This window comes from Thermobia domestica, chromosome 4, assembly GCF_964235325.1.
Source record: "Thermobia domestica chromosome 4, izTheDome1.hap1.1, whole genome shotgun sequence".
Lineage (NCBI taxonomy): Eukaryota > Metazoa > Arthropoda > Insecta > Zygentoma > Lepismatidae > Thermobia > Thermobia domestica.
In genome coordinates this window covers 106,301,481-106,320,121 of record NC_137457.1, presented here as the reverse complement: position 1 = coordinate 106,320,121, position 18,641 = coordinate 106,301,481, and positions in this window count along the sequence as shown.

Sequence of the window (18,641 nt, the reverse complement as noted above, 5' to 3'; positions counted from 1 at the left end):
GATGATGATGATGAGTAAGCTTACAAAAATGAATCAGTTTTAAATGTGTATATTTGACTTTGATGGGTTAATCCCATAAAAGCCGTGTTCTAATACAACGCGTGATATGTAGACAATGGCAGGAGTGTACAATGTTAAGCGTTGTACTAGGACAAATGAAAATGAACTGAAATAACCTGGTGAAGAGTACTAACGAAGATTTTCTATATAATAAATGAGTAATTATAATAAGTTTACTGTAATAGAGTTAAGACGACAATGTAAAGAGAAGGGAATCAGAAGATATTCCCGATTAAGAAAAGCAGAACTGATGGACCTTCTTAAACAACATGACGATGAACAAAGCAGGAGGCAGATTAGAGATATATTCCCCTTTAAACAAGAAGTAATTGAAGAACCAAGAATCAAAGTTGAATCACAACCAATCGATGTAAAACGCCATAACATTGCATTAAAATCAAGATTAGAAACATGGAGATTTACAACAGATTACAAACCACAAGATCCACTTGAACAATATATTACTGCAACATCTAAAGCTATATCAAACAGATTACAAATTACCTTAAGTAAACATAGTTCATTGAAAGCTAATCTTTATATAAGTTGTACATATAAGAAAGGTGAAGAAACTGAAAACTTCTATTTTAACACTGAAAACCAGGAAATATACCGATCAAGTAATCTAAAGGAAGAAATAACTAAGATGAAACAAAGATTAAGAACAAGAATGGATGAGTTCCAAGCTAGAGGTTCTGGTTGGGCTCTTATAAACATTAACTTTTTACAACTAGCAATCGTCAAATATACACCATATAGAGGATCAACATACATAGAATTACCTAAACAAATTCAAAACAAAAAGGCAGTAATTAATGTAAAGAATGAAGATGAAAAATGTTTCTTATATTCAATTTGTTCTGCACTATACCCAGTTAATAAAGATCCACAACGACCTTCCAAGTACAAGCAAGCTGTCAAATACTTACAAGAAAAAATAAAAAATATTCATTTTCCTGTAAAACTATGCGATACTCCAAGAGCTGAAAAATTACTTAATATTTCTATAAATGTTTATGCATATGATAAAGACTATTCAATCTATATACTATATCACACACAAAACAAGCAAGAAAATCATGTCAATTTATTATATGTAAAAGAACAAAATGAAGACCAAGTTAATACACACTATTGTTGGATTAAGGATTTAAGCAGACTAGTATGTACACAATTAACTAAAAAGAGAGCTCGAAAATATTTATGTGACAGATGTTTGTTATACTTTTACTCTCAAAACGCTTTAAATAAACATGAGCAAGATTGTTCGTTAAATGAGCCAGTAAAAATAATAATGCCTGAAGAAGGTAAATGCGTTGAATTTAAAAACTAAGAATACATAATGAAAATGCCATTTGTGATTTATGCTGATTTTGAATGTTTGTTACATAAAGTTATGGGTTGTGAAGAGTGTTATCCAGATAACGAGCCATATACCAAAAAATATCAACGACACAAACCATCTGAATTTTGTTATTATGTAGTAAAGAGTGATGGAAGTAAAACCAATCCTGTTGTGTATAGAGGTAAAGATGCAGCTAAGAAGTTCATAAGAATGTTAAAGAAAGAAGCCAAACAAATATCAAACATATATAGTCAAAATAATGAACTGCCATTAACACGTAAACAGATAAAAGAGTTCAACCAATCCGAATCCTGTTCTTACTGTAAAGTAAAATATACACCAGAAAACCACAAAGTTAAACATCACGATCATATAACAGGAGAGTTTGTAGCACCTCTATGTAATAACTGCAATTTGAAAGTTAAAGTACCAAAGTTTGTACCAGTGATCATACATAACTTGACAGGATATGACTCTCACTTGTTTATAAAAGAGCTTGGATGTGATAAAGAAGAAACAGATCTAATACCCAATAACGAGGAAAGATACATATCATTCAGTAAAAAGGTTGGAACTATTAAATTGAAATTTGTAGATTCATTTAGATTTGTGGCTTCTAGCTTAGACAAATTGTCATCGAACTTGAAACCCGAGCAAATGATACATACCCAACACTTTTATCCTAATCAAGAACAGTTTAAACTTGTAATAAGAAAAGGTGTTTACCCATATGATTATGTTAACAATTGGGATAGGTTTAGAGAAAGAAAATTACCACTAAAAGAAGCATTCTTCAACAAGCTTATGAACACACATATAAGCGATGAGGATTATAAGCATGCAAAGAAAGTATGGGAAACATTTAGCATTAAGAATCTCGGACAATACCATGATTTATATTTGAAAACAGATGTATTATTGTTAGCAGATGTGTTTGAGAACTTTAAAGAAACATGTCTTAAAGCTTATGATCTTGATCCTGCTTGGTATATGAGAGCACCAGGTTTAGCTTGGGACGCAATGTTAAAGATGACAAATATAAAATTAGAATTGTTGTGGGATTATGATATGGTATTAATGGTAGAGAAAGGTATAAGAGGTGGGATTAGTCAATGCTCAAAAAGATATGTGAAAGCAAACAATAAGTATATAGATGATTACAATAAGAATAAAGAAGATTCTTGCTTAATGTATCTAGATGCCAATAACTTGTATGGGTGGGCAATGAGTCAATATATGCCGTATAAGGGATTAAGATGGTTAAGTGAAGATGAGATTGAAGAAATAGATTTCGCAAATATACCTGATGATTCTGATACTGGTTACATATTAGAAGTTGATCTTGAATATCCTAAAGAATTACATGACTATCACAAAGACTATCTATTAGCTCCTCAAAATATATGTCCGCCTGGTTCAAAACAATCAAAACTCTTAACAACCCTATATGACAAAGAAAAATATGTAATTCACTATCGAAACCTAAAACAATGTCTTTCACTTGGATTAAAACTTAACAAGATACATCGAGTAATAGAGTTCGAACAATCAGATTGGTTAAAGAAATATATTGATTTAAACACGCAGATGAGAACTAGAGCAACAAATGACTTTGAAAAAGACTTCTATAAGCTCATGAACAATTCAGTTTTTGGAAAGACTATGGAAAATATTAGAAAGAGAGTTAATATCAAACTTGTAAGTGATGAGAAAAAATACGAGAAGCTTGTTGCAAAACCGAATTATAAGAGTACCACAGTTTTTACGGAAAATTTAGTAGCAGTTCACATGAACAAGGTTAAAGTGCAATTTAACAAACCGATTTATGTTTGTATGTCAATTCTAGATTTGTCAAAATATTTAATGTACGACTTCCATTATAATGTGATGAAGCCAAAGTACCAAGACAAAATAGAAGTATGTTATACAGATACTGATAGCTATATATACCATATTCAAACAGAAGATGTGTACGAGGACATGAAAAACTACATTGATTACTTCGATACGAGTGATTACCCTAAAGATAACAAATATAAGATGCCACAAATCAATAAGAAAATACTTGGTAAGATGAAGGATGAGATAAAAGGTACAATCATAGAAGAGTTTGTAGGTTTAAGAAGTAAGATGTACAGTATAAAAGCACCTCTAATAGATTTAACAGATAAAGACTTTAAAGGTAAGTTCGATAGTGAAAAGTGTTCTAAGAAGGCTAAAGGTGTTAAGAAGAGTGTTGTGTATAAAGAACTTTCATTTAACGAATATAAGGACTGTTTGATTAGCCAAAAAGAATATTATAAGAAGATGAACTTGATTAGAAGTTATAAGCACGATTTGTACAGTATAAAAGTAAATAAGCTAGCTTTAAGTTGTGTGGATGATAAGAGATGTGTTTTAAAGGATGGGATCAATACCCTACCATGGGGTCATTATAAGTTAGAAGAGTTGTAGATTTAGATGTAAGTTTTTAGATTGTAAGTTTTTAGATGTAAGTTTTTATGATTTTAGATGTCATAAAAGCATATTCAATCTCACTTTAACATTGTAGTTATGGGAATACTTTGCGCTCTGTAACTTTGAATAATTAGCTGGTTCCTTCTGCGCTGGTCAAAAAATATTAGGAGGGGAAAATGCGCCAGAAGTAATCATCCCTAACTACTGAAGATAATAATGTAAATCGGTAGTTAAGTAAGTAGAAACGGAAATAGGCCAAATGGGAACACACCAGATACAAGAAACATATCATATTTTCGACATTGGGTAACACTACCAGTGACCGTCACTTTAAGGTGAAAACATTACTCTTATGTCTCTTCCGTGAGCATCGTGAATATTTCGGAGCTGCACAATATTTGGAAAGACACATTGATACCTGGCCATATAGTTACAATTCAAAGTGGAATAGCCGTTCAAGGAACACAGTATGTTTTTAAATCTCTTATTTTGCACTGGTATCCGCGACCTTAAAATTGAAATGTTCCATTGGTCGTCAGGGTTTTTTCAGCAGTGTTCGCACTCACATAAGTTGACAGAATTTATTCAAAAATGAATTGTTTATAAGATGTGCACATTAAAAATGAAATGTACAGAGACGGGGAATACACAACTAGAGTAATGATAAAAGAAATTAAAAAGGATAGAATGTATATGAAGATACATTTCATGGAAATAGAAGGAAGCAAGGGAAAACTACTGTGACAATACAGACACTAAAGATAGAAATGAACTTTTAATGGGAGAATTGCGGCTTGAGAAAGATGGAAGGAATACATTGAGGAGCCGGATGATAGCAAGAATTAATGTTATATCTTAGGCATTAAAACGAAAAACGAAGTAAATGAGGATGACAAAGCAGTTTGGATGCTAAGGGACAAGTTCAGAAACAAATACTCAAATAGAGGTTGAAAAGGAAGACAACATGCACACTTTTATTAATACATGAGAATAAGAAAAAAGAAATATTCAAAATGTGTAATCAAATCAAGAGTGTCATCATAAGACCTCTTTCGGAGAGTCAAAATTTTGTATGAGGACTATAGAACTACACCAGTACTAAGTTAAATGCGCTTAAGAACACTGGTTCAAAGTTGTACACAACAAGAAAGTGATTGTAGGTGGCACTGTTCTCAAAATGACGTCGATAAGACATCCTGTTATACAGACTGTTCAAAAACGTACAACACTCGCCTTAATACCACATATGATTACTCCGAGCAGCCACGCAAGGAACAGCTCAGATGCATAGCTGGTAGTACAGATGCTGTATGTCTGTCTAAGAAATGGTCATTTTGAACTCGGCTGGCAGTTAGGTGCATAATGTGCTACCACGCATAATGTTCCACAGCGTCTGATAAGGCTTAGCCCAGGAGATCTAGGAGGCCAGGAAAGGAGTGTTCTGGGAAGAGGGTGAATGTTCACTTCTAGCTATAGAAACGCGAGCCTGCGAGGCCCACCTCCACTGTAGTAAAAACATGTGAACATAATTTAATGGAGATCGTTCGGAAAGTGTAAAAAAATGGATATTTATTTTATATGATGTGTTCACTTTTACATACAGGAATATATATATATATATATATATATATATATATATATATATATATATATATATATATATATATATATATATATATATATTTACATCAGCTAATGCTTCTGGCAACAAATACTATTCGAAGCTTTCTTGCACCCACTGGAAAACGTGAAGTATAATAATATTTATTTGCATATATTGTTATTGTAGACTGTTCCCATAATGCCCACCGACTTCGATTTTACAAAATTTGAGAAATAAATTTCACTTTTTATTTAGTGGTCAATTTGAAGGCATTTTGTTATACTACCATTAAGAAACCCATATACATCATATTACGAATCAATCATTATGGAACAATCTCATGTGTGACACGCAGCAGTGGTACCAATCTTTGAAAGTTTCATTTACAACTTTTTTCTTTTTTCTTTTTTAACTGATTTTGTGAGTAATGGTGCATTCAGTATAAAGGTACAACAAAATATTCTCTTTCTCTCTCTCTCTCCCTGTGTGTGTGTGTGTGTGTGTGTGTGTGTTTGTTTGTTTCTAGTTTCCGGCGTAAGCGTGTGGATACTACCAGGTATACTTTCGTGTGTACAAATGCTAGTGTGTGTGTGTGTGGCGCGGGTATATGAACTATTAATTGGGATCGCGTAGTGGAACTTATCAATACTAGTACGTACATACAAACGGCTGTTACTTCACACGATAACTTTGGACGAATGCGAATTTTTAAATTCTGCTTTTTGCAATAAATAAGTAGAGTGATTCCTCTCGAGGGAGTTCCCCTAAATGGTAGCCCCTACCATGTCCAATTAAATCACAAATTGCCGCAATCGTTTGCACATTGTTTGTACAGAAATGTACAGGCCAAATTTTCGTTTGTACACTATTAGGGGCGCCGCCAGAACGAAAATAATTTGGGCTGTTTAATTGGTAGCCCCCCCCACCAACATGTTCTATTCAATCAGTAATTATCGCAATCGTTTGTACTTCGTTTGTACAGAAATGTGCAGGCGAAATTTTTGTTTGTACACAATTAGGGGCGCCGCCAGAACAGAAAAAATGGGGGCTGTCTAAGTGGTAGCCCCCCACCATGTCCAATTGAATCACAAATTGCCGCAATTGTTTGTACTTCGTTTGTACAGAAATGTGCAGGCGAAATGTATGTTCGCACGCAATTAGGGGCGCCGCCAGTACGAAAAAAATTGGGGGCTGTCTAAGTGGTAGCCCCCGACCATGTCCTATTCAATCACAAATTGTCGCAATCGTTTGTACTTCGTTTGTACAGAAATGTGCACCCGAAATTTTCGTTTGTACATAATTAAGGGCGCCACCAGAACAGAAAAAATGGGGGCTGTCTAAGTGGTAGCCCCCCACCATGTCCTATTCAATCACAAGTTGTCGCATTCGTTTGTGCATCGTTTGTCCAGAAATGTGCAGGCGAAATGTTTGTTTGAACAAACTTAGGGGCGCCGCCAGAACGAAAACAAAGTGGGGAGCTGTCTGAGTGGTAGCTCCCCCCACGATGTCCAATTGAATCATAAAGTATCGCAATCGTTTGTACATTGTTTGTACAGAAATGTGCAGGCCAAATTTTCGTTTGTACACTATTAGGGGCGACGCCAGAACGAAAACAAATTGGGGCTGTCTAGCTGGTAGCCCCCCACCAACATGTCCTATTCAATCACAAATTATAGCAATCGTTTGTACTTCGTTTGTACAGAAACGTGCAGGCGAAATTTTTGTTTGTACACAATTAGGGGCGCCGCCAGAACAGAAAAAAATGGGGGCTGTCTAAGTGGTAGCCCCCCACCATGTCCAATTGAATCACAAATTGTCGCAATTGTTTGTACTTCGTTTGTACAGAAATGTGCAGGCGAAATGTATGTTCGCACGCAATTAGGGGCGCCGCCAGAACGAAAAAATTGGGGGCTGTCTAAGTGGTAGCCCCCGACCATGTCCTATTCAATCACAAATTGTCGCAATCGTTTGTACTTCGTTTGTACAGAAATGTGCAGGCGAAATGTTTGTTTGAAAAAACTTAGGGGCGCCGCCAGAACGAAAACAAATTTGGGGGCTCTCTAAGTGGTAGCCCCCCCCCATCATGTCCAATTGAATCACAAATTGTCACAATCGTTTGTACTTCGTTTGTACAGAAATGTGCAGGCAAAATGTATGTTCGTACACAATTAGGGGCGCCGCTAGAACGAAAACAAAGTGGGGGACTGTCTAACTGGTAGCCCCACACCAACATGTTCTATTCTATCACAAATTATCGCAATCGTTTCTACTGCGTGTGTACTGAAATGTGCAGGCAAAAGTTTCGTTTGTACACAATTAGGGGCGCCGCCAGAACAGAAAAAAGGGGGCTGTCTAAGTGGTAGCCCCCCCACCATATCCAATTCAATCACAAATTATCGCAATCGTTTGTACTTCGTTTGTACAGAAACGGGCAGGCGAAATGTTTGTTTGTTCACAATTAGGGGCGCCGCCAGAACGAAAACAAAGTGGTGGCTGTCTAAGTGGTAGCCCCCGACCATGTCCAATTCAATCAGAAATAGTCGCATTCGTGTGTACGTCGTTTGTACATGAATGTGCAGGCGAAATGTTTGTTTGTACACAATTTGGGACGCCGCCAGAACGAAAACAAAGTAGGGTGCTTTCTAAGTATTCCCTCCCCACCATGTCCAATTGAATCACAAATTGTCGGAATCGTTTGTACTTCGTTTGTACAGAAACGAGCAGGCAAAATGTTTGTTTGTACACAATTAGGGGCGCCGCCAGAACGAAAACTAAGTGGGGCTGTCTAAGTGGTAGCCCCCGACCATGTCCAATTCAATCACAAATTGTCGCAATCGTTGTACGTCGTTTTTACAGAATTGTTCAGGCAAAATTTTCGTTTGTACACAATTAGGGGCGCCGCCAGAACGAAAACAAACTGGGGGCTCTCTAAGTGGTAGCTTCCCACCAACATGTCCAATTGAATCACAAATTTTCGTAATCGTTTGTACATCGTTTGTACAGAAATATGCATGCGTAATTTTCGTTTGTACATAATTAATGGCGCCGCCAGAACGAAAACAAAGTGGGGCTGTCTAAATGGTAGCCCCCACCATATCCAATTCAATCACAAATTATATCAATCGCTTGTACATCATTTGCACAGAAATGTGCAGGCGAAATTAAATGCATTAAATGTGGAATTAAATGTTTTTTTTTTGTTTTTTTATATTTATATTTATACTTACAATCATTATTGCTGAGTTAGTTTTTCACTCCTCGGCTCTTATTATTAAACTTATTCATTATTTCTTACGTGAACTGAATCCTTATGAGAAAAATGTATTTTTTTCTTTCTATCTTGCGCAGAAACCGTTATTCTCATCTTGTACAGGAAATTGATAAGTGGAAGATATAACAAATTCACAAAGTAGACTGTTAAAGGGAAAATTATAACACAGTATTTTGTTTTATTTGATCATCTTCATTAAACTCATTTTGCAGAAACTATAGAATGCATGGTGAAGTATTTTGGTGCATTCAGCATTCTGATTTACGAGTAGAGTTGCTAACTGGCCGGTATTTGCTGTAATTTTGATTAAGGCCGGTGACCGGTACAAACTTCTTATTAGACCCCTTCTGACCGGTATTTTGGAATCTGCAATCCAGAATATAACATTGAACATCGACATTTTTCAACAGTGCCTTTACAAACACAAATTTCCGTTGTATTATACATTATCGATATTTTTTTAACGTATGGCAGTTTTTTTATTTATTTAACATAACAAATTTGATAATACTTATATTTTATTGTAAAAGAATTTTATTCATTTATTGAGAGTAGAAAATGACTTTTTAAAGCAATTTCCTTTGTTTGAAGTGAAGTTTATAGAATAAATTTCATTTTATGAATCAACTATTGTTACATAAAGATTAATATCCAGTATTATTCATCTGTTTCGATAATTTTAAACAAGTGGCAATTGCTGGTAAATACAATAACGATCAATACAGTCTTCAGTTTCTCATTTGTACAGAGAATTTTGAGGGTGTGCCGGTAATTTTGTTTTCCTGAGTTGGCAACCTATTTACGAGGTTTTGTTTCAACTCTGCTACGTAGTGGCTCCGTACTGACACTCCGCATGCAAATAAGTATGTAAGGCTACCATACGCCCCGGTTTCTTAAAATTTGTCCCGGTGTGCAGAAATTTTCCTTCTTGTCCTGTTTTTTTTTTCTTTATTATTATTATTAATTACATATCAAATTTTCTGAAAAGATAATAAAATCGACTTATTCCTTTTGCTTTCAATTCCGACAATACTATAGGAACAATTTCATTCTAATCTTTATTATTATTGCAATCGCTGCTTCCCCGGATATAACATGCAATGTTTAAATCCTCCTAAGTAGCACTCTTATCACTAAAAGTAAGAATGTATACCCCGAGGTGGCAACAAATTCTTGTGACGTTGCAGGCCAGCCCCGAAAACACATTTTTTTTTTCTGCTTCAGAAAAACAATTATGCAAATTGCTTTCTTTTAGTTCGCATTTTAGGTTAACAAAAATAAATCAGCCTATTGAAATTTTGAAACAACTTCATAAATCTGGATATTTTTCTTTACAGACATGTAGAGCATGTAAAGGTGGTATGCGTAATAATATTGAAAATATAATTTTTGCCTAAATATTGTATGTTCACTGATTGCGTTTATATTGTATAACAGCTTCTAGCTTCTATAATAATTTTTAGCACTGTTAATTAAGTATGGACAGTGGCGTATTTACGATTTTGTTTCGGGATGGGCTTTGCTAACTTCCGGGGGTGCTTTGCTTGAAAATATGAAAATTCTGCAAGATATTTCATATACTTTACTATAGTAAGTAAGATTTCGGTGGGGGGCTTGAGCCCGGAAGCCCTCCCCCTAAATACGCCACTGAGTATGGACTATATTAAAACATTATTTTAAGTTGTATAACTAGTGCGATACTGTAGTAAAATTCGAAAGATAAAATTAATACAAAATGCAATATTTACTACTAATTTGTAAGATGTCCCGTTTTTTCTGTTTTCAAAAAGTAAGGTAGCCTTAAAGTATGCTAAACCATACAAAATAAATTGTACTGTAAATAGTACCCCTCTGATAGTGCTCTCAAACGGGTCGGGTTACGGGTCGGGTTGTCGGGTCGGGTCGTCACATTCTTCACTTATTTTCTATACGGAATACTATAAAGAGCTTTGTTGTGGAATTCAATTCGAAGTTGGTGAATGAATGATAAATGTGACTAATTGAAGGTGAAATAGTAATACAATTTTAATTTTACCCTATATTAACTAATTGGTATTGTAATTGTAATTAATATTACTACTGACTTTTTTCCTTTCTGCGTTTCTATGTCAAGTTAAATGTCACATTAAGTGAAATTGAAAGGAAATATCTAGTTAACGTCCCACGTTATGCACCAACGCTAAGAGAGACAGTGATGATGAGAAATAATTGAAGTGGTTGAATGAAGAAAGTGGGAGGAAATGGGAGAACACCGAGAAAACCCATGCACATGGGGTTTGTCCACCAGAAAACTTACTTGGTACGAGCTGGAATCAATACCCATGGACCTTCGGGTCAAACATCTGCCTTTGGGCAGGACACATTATTATTATTATTATTATTATTATTATTATTATTATTATTATTATTATTATTATTATTATTATTATTATTATTATTATTATTATTATTATAACTTTAAGAGTGCCCAAGAAAGTTCCGCCGCCTTTTCACCAACACCTTCGAACATTGGTATGTAACCTAAGACGTACCTGGAATATCAAAAATCGTCTCCATCAGCCTCGACGACCTTCTGAAAACGTTCTGGAAGGCCATGGATTCCATCGCAGTCGAACTTGGTGGGACGTGAAGTGAAGAAGGTATCAAGTGCATATTGAACCTCTACTAGCTGTTTGAATTGGCGTTCTCTAAGGTGATTGTCCAAGGAATGGAACAGGTGATAATCGGATGGTACAATGTCCGTGGAGTATGGCGGATCCAATAGTGTTTTCCATCCAAGGCGTAGAATGATGTACTGGGTCATTTTAGCAACGTGGGGATTAGCGTTGCCTTGTAACAAGAGGACCCCTTTGCGATTCAGAACTGCTGGATCCAGACAGTACACAGTGACAGTACACAGTTGCATTGATGATCTGACCAGCTGGTAGCAGTTCCCGATGGACGATGCCTCGAGCAGTCCACAAAATGCACAGGAGAACCTTATTCTGGCGTAGTGCTGGCTTGGGCTGTTTTTGAACCGGTTCATGGGATGCTAACCAACAATGACGGCGCCGTGGAGCTTCGTACAGGACCCACTTCCCATCACATGCCAACACCCTGTCCAGAAATTGCTCCTTCCTCAGACGAGACACCAAAGAAACACAGGTGTCTGCTCGCGTTGCTTTCTGGCTCCAAGTCAAATCATGTAGGACCTATCAACCCAACTTGCAGTGCTTCCCAAGTTGATGGTGGTGGTGCCGAGTGGTTTCTCCACTTACACTGAAAGGTAGTACCAGTTCCTCACATGTCTGTCTTCGCCTCAATTGCTGCCTGAAGATCTTTATTTTGAACATCTGTTTGTCTTCCGGCACGTGGTGCGTCTTCGAGTGTTTCGTCACCGTCCTTAAACCGTCATACCACTGCACTCTCACCAAAGGCCTGTCATATCTTCCGCCCCGCGGAGCAGCAATTTGAACTCGTACAGCAAACAAGCCCTTATGACGCTCTGTGAAGGCCCCATGTTCACTCAGTCCTTACGCACGTTCACGGTGTATCTGAACAGCCACAACCAAGTAGTATGTTGGATATACTTACTAGTGTTGCTCACGAGACCTGGTTTGGGGCATTCTCGTTTCGAAAATGTGTCGTGAAGGTAGTCTCGTCTGGAAAAGTGCATATGTTTCTATTGAAAGAGCTCTGTCTCATCTCGTACCCTTTCATGAAAATTCTGTCTCGTCTCGTCTCGTCCAACAACTGACCTTCACCTTATATCCATTCGCATTCAACTCACGGTGTGAGGGCCAATTGAACACAGACCTCCACAAAGAGACAGAACTTTCTTGGTCACCTTCAGATTATTATTATTATTATTATTATTATTATTATTGCTGGGGTAGTGATTTGACTTTCTCCGCAATAAAATACTTGCTAATTTTAAATAACGTTGCAAATATCTTCTAGATAAATTAATCAAGAAAAAATAAAAGGTAATTCCCTACAGAATGATATTTCAGTGCAATTAGTTCCTTATGATTCTATCAGACAGCAACGCTGTTTTTAAATAGAAAAATCGGAATGTTAACGTGATGAAATTGTTGTTTGTTACACAGCAAAAAATATTAAAAGAAGTTCTATATACATTCCTTACTAGAAAATAATGTTGTCTTCAGAACTTTTATTCTTTTAGCCTTCAGAACTTGTCTTCAGAACTCAGTCAAATTTTATTTTGACTTTCGAACTTGATTGCCTAATTTTAACCTTGGAAATTTGGATGTGGAGTAAAATAAAGAAGGTTAGCAGGGTAGAGAGGAAAACGAATTAGGAAATGCTGAAAAAATGCAAGAGACGAGAGCAATATTAGACGATATAAGGAAGCGAAAAATGGACGGATCGCAAGTTTTGATCTTGCTAAGGGATTGCATTCTGAGGGATGTAGTAAAGGGGGTGATGTCAGGAGAGCGAGAGTGTGTAAGAAGGTTGGAATTGATAGATTGTAATAAGGAGGGTGGTACTTTATGTTGGGTTGCGAGGCAGATATTAGCGGGAAATCGCAAAAATGGAAGCTTCTTACCTAGTTCACGGAAACTGGCCTGTTTATTAATGGGAGAACACTGAGGAGGAGGAGGAGGATAATTATACTACAAGTAAAAAAAGCCGAAACAATGGTTTATGCATAAGAATTGGTCAGCATTTTTTTTTCTGGTGGCAGTTTTGTAAAGTTCTAGCTCTCTCAAACTGGTTAGATTGTAAGGTCAAGTCACTCGGGTCGGTTGTCGGGTTAAGTCACCTCGGGTTGGTTCACTCGGGTCACTTTGGGTCGGGCCAATCGGGTCAGCTCGGGTCGGGTTGTCGGGTCGGGTCAGTCAATTTGGGTCACGGGTGGGGTCGGGTCGGTCTTCAACACATATAATTTCCACGAAAATTACAATATACCACGGTTTATACCTCATTGGACTTCCAATAAAACGTTTTCAATGATGTGTACACCATGTCACCATTTTTGTATGAGGGAATGTCTAGAGGGATTTTGTGGGAATTTGATGGAGTGTAGATTCCTGTGTGTGTGTGTGTGTGTGTGTGTGTGTGTGTGTGTGTGTGTGTGTGTGTGTGTGTGTGTGTATGTATGTATGTGTGTGTGTGATACCTTACAGGATACAAGATGTCGAGGAAGTGTGTAAATAAACCGGACAATTTCTGTTATGTATGTGGGGAGCTGATATTTAAATCACAACGTCGATGTTTTACTCCACTTGTGAGGAAGTGTTATCAGTTATATTTTGGTTGCTGTGTAGGAGACCAGGATAAGAACTGGGTTCCTCACTACATTTGTTGTACTTGCGTGAAACGTCTGACTGGGTGGGCAAATGGTGGACGAAACATGAACTTCGCAGTACCGATGATCTGGAGAGAAACAAAAGATCATTCTTCAGACTGCTACTTTTGTATGACACAGATAAAAGAAATAAGCAGTAAATCTAACCACACAGTACAGTACCCTAATTTGCATCAGCAATTAGGCCAGTTCCACACAGTGCAGAATTACCTGTACCGGTACCTCCTCCTCATCTTACGGTAAATGAGGATTACGTACTTGAGGCAACTATTGAAGTTCCAAATGAAGATGATGATCCTACTTATGTAGGAAGCACATCTACATTGGATTCCCATCTGATAACTCCGGGTGAACTAAATGACCTCATACGGGATTTAAAACTCTCCAATACACAGACAGAACTTCTTGATTCTAAACTTAAGGCTGGAATCTGCTCCATCGTGACACTAAAGTGTGTATTTTTCGAAACCTTCATACAGAGTTTCAAAACTACTATTCTCAAGAAAATGATTTAGTGCATTGTAATAATGTCTGTGCTGTGATGGATAGACTTGGACATGCACATATAAGTACAGAGTGGAGATTGCTTATTGACTCTTTGAAAACTAGTTTTAAGGCTGTCCTTTTGCACAATAGCAACAAATTTCCTTCAGTGCCTTTGGCTTATGCAACTAATATGAAGGAAACCTATGAAAACATCGAAATAGTGTTAGAAAAAATTCAGTATGAGAAATACAAGTGGACCGTTTGCTGTGATTTACAAGTCATTTCTTTGTTAATGGGTTTGCAGCTTGGTTATACGAAATATTGTTGTTTCCTCTGCGAATGGGACAGCAGGAACAAAGCGGAACATTACATCAAGAAGGAATGGCCAACGCATGTATTAACTCTCGGAAAGAAGAATGCTGTTTATTCCTCACTGGTGAGCCCTGATTAGATAATTCTACATCCTCTTCACATAAAGTTGGGGCTCTTCAAAAACTTTGTTAGGACAATGGACAAAAGTAATGTAGGATCTTGTTACCTCAAGGAAAAAATTCCTCGGGTTAGTGACGCTAGGGATTTTTGTAGACCCCCAAATAAGATGTTTGATTCGTGACCAAAAATTTGAGGATCTCTTAACTCTGGTTGACAAAGCAGCTTGGTGTCCATTTAAATGTTTAACAGAGAATTTTTTAGGAAACAAGAAAGCCCCAAATTACCGTGAAATTGTGAGTGATTTCCGGCAATCATGCAATGAAATGGGTTGCAACATGTCCCTTAAAGTTCACTTTCTAGACTCCCACCTGCATTTCTTTCCTGAAAAGCTTGGTGCTGTTAGTGATGAGTATGGGGAACATTTTCATCAGGACATTTCCTCCATGGAGAAGAGGTACCAGTGACAGTGTAGTTCAAAAATGCTAGCTGATTACTGTTGGACACTTAAAAGAGATGTTCCAGAAACCAAACACAGAAGAAAGTCGACAACTAAAACATATTAGTTGAGATAAGTAAGTGTCCATTTATTAAGAAGATACCACTCACTTCTTTTGTATTATTTATTAAGTAGATATAAAATGGTGACACGGTGTATACATAATTGAAAATATGTTTTATTTCAAATCCAATAAGATATAAACCGTGCTTATATTGTAATTTTCGTGGAAGTTATATGTGATTTTATCTGCACTAATGAATATTGTAAAATGAACAGTACACATAGCATATTTTTTATATAAATATGTTTATTTCTCTAGATAGAATAATGCTATTCTTATGAAACTTAGAGGGCTTACTAAGTATAAATCAGGCTAACATACAACATAATTTGTGCGTTTATATACCTAAGGTACCCAAGCTACAAGTATGAAAATGGTTTAAAAAAAGAAAAAGAACAGAAATTTGAGGGGAAATTTTCCGAAAACACCTCTGTCACGGGAAAACTGAGGGTGATGGAGAAAAACTGATTGCAGATTCGAATTCTACGTGAAAAGTTCTATTAGAATCAGGCATTTTCTTCCGTGTGCCAGAGAAAAATATTTTTTTTTTCAACTAGTGCAATAGGAACCATTTTCAAACTCATCAACCGTTATTCAAACCGGTTAATGTTGATCGCAGATATTAAAAATACTCACATCCGTATATTATTTAATACAAACGAAAATTTTACCTGCACATTTCTGCACAAACGATGTATAAACGATCGCGACAATTTGTGGTTCAATCGAACATAGTGGGGCTAGCACTTAGACAACTCCCCTTTTTTTTTCGTTCTGTCCACGCATCTGATAGCTTAGAAAAAAAATTTCGCCTGCGCATTACTGCTCAAACGATGTGCAAACAATTGAGATGATTTTCTTTTGAATCGGACGTAGGGGGTGCTACCAATTAGGTAGCCTATACTTTGTTATCGTTTTGGCGCGCCCGCAATTGTGTACAAACGAAAATTTCGCCTTCAAATTTCTGTACAAAACCGTAACAAACAAGTGCGACAGTTTGTGGTTGAATTCGACATGGTGGGAGGCCTATCAATTAGAGAGCCCATAGTTTGTTATCGTTTTGGCGGAGCCACATTTATGTGCAAACGAAAATTTCAGCTGCATATTTATGTACAAAGTCGTACAAACAAGTGCGACAGTTTGTGGTTGAATTGTACATGGTGGGAGGGCTAACATTTAGACAGCCCCCACTTTGTTTTCGTTCTGGCGGCGCCCCTAATTGTGTACAAACGAAAATCTCGCCTGCACATTTCTTTATAACTATATTCAAACAATTGCGACAATTTGTGATTCAATTGCACATGGTGGGAGGGCTACCATTTAGACAGCCCCCCCTTTGTTTTCGTTCTGAGGTCGCCCCTAATTGTGTACAAACGAAAATTTTGCCTGCATATTTCTGTACAAACGATGTACAAACGATTGCGACAATTTGTGATTGAATTGAACATGGTGATTGGGCTATCACTTAGAAAGCCCCCCACTTTGTTTTCGCCCTGGCGGCGCCCCTAATTATGTACAAACGAAAATTTTGCATGCACATTTCTGTACAAACGATGTAGAAAAGATTGTGACAATTTGTGATTGAATTGGACATGGTGGGGGGCTATCACTTAAACAGCCCCCCACTTTGTTTTCGTTCTGGCGGCGCCCTTAATTATGTACAAACAATAATTTAGCCTGCACATTTCTGTACAAACGATATAGAAACGATTGTGACAATTTGTGATTGAATTGGAAATGGGGGGGGCTACCATTGAAAGAGCTCTCACATTGTTTTCGTTCTGGCGGCGCCCCTAATAGTGTACAAACGAGAATTTGACCTGCACATTTCTGTACAAACAATGTACAAACTATTGCGATACTTTGTGATTCAATTGGACATCGTGGGGGGAGCTACCACTCAGACAGCTCCCCACTTTGTTTTCGTTCTGGCGGCGCCCCTAAGTTTGTTCAAACAAACATTTCGCCTGCACATTTCTGTACAAACAAAGTACAAACGATTGCGACAATTTGTGATTGAATAGGACATGGTCGGGGGCTACCACTTAGACAGCCCCCAATTTTTTTCGTTCTGGCGGCGCCCCTAATTGCGTGCGAACATACATTTCGCCTGCACATTTCTGTACAAACGAAGTACAAACAATTGCGACAATTTGTGATTCAATTGGACATGGTGGGGGGCTACCACTTAGACAGCCCCCATTTTTTCCGTTCTGGCGTCGCCCCTAATTGTGTACAAACGAAAATTTCGCCTGCACATTTCTGTACAAACGAAGTACACACGATTGCGACAATTTGTGATTCAACTGGACATGGTGGGAGGGGCTACCACTTAGGCATCCCCGACTTTGTTTTCATTCTGGCGGCGCCTCTAATTGTGTACAAACGAAAATTTAGCCTTCACATTTCTGTAGAAACGATGTAGGAACGATTACGACAATTTGTCATTGAATTGGACATGGTGGGGGGTATCACTTAGACAGCCCCACTTTCTTTTCGTTCTGGCGGCGCCCCTAATTGTGTACAAACGAAAATTTCGCCTTCACATTTCTGTAGAAACGATGTACAAATGATTGCGACAATTTGTGCTTGAATAGGACATGTTGTTGGGGGGCTACCATTTAGACAGCCCCCACTTTGTTTTCGTTCTGACGGCGCCCCTAATTGTGTACAAACGAAAATTTCGCCTGCACATTTGTGTACAAACGATTGAGACCATTTCCGATTGAGTCTGATAAGGGGGGCGGCTGTCTAAATGCACGTCTCCTTTTCACCTCTACTGTAATTAAATTCTTCCTCGAGAAAATATGTAATCAACACTGTCAGTAGCTACGTCCTCGACTAATATACCTTAACAAGTACAGCTTTATTTTCGTATATTTTTCAACAGTTAACCAATTTAAAACTATCGCAAACAAGAATATGTAGTCAACTTCTTAAATACTTCGCTCGCCGAAACACGTTCAGCGCGTGCAACAAGCAAAAACAACATGTTTGGCGTCTCACAAATGGAAAAGGGGGAAAAAAGAGAAGGAAAAGCAGCACGGCAGTGCCTTATCGCAGTCAGAGCTGACAACATAGTTTCGGTCGTCACTAACGCGAATAGACCTACTAGC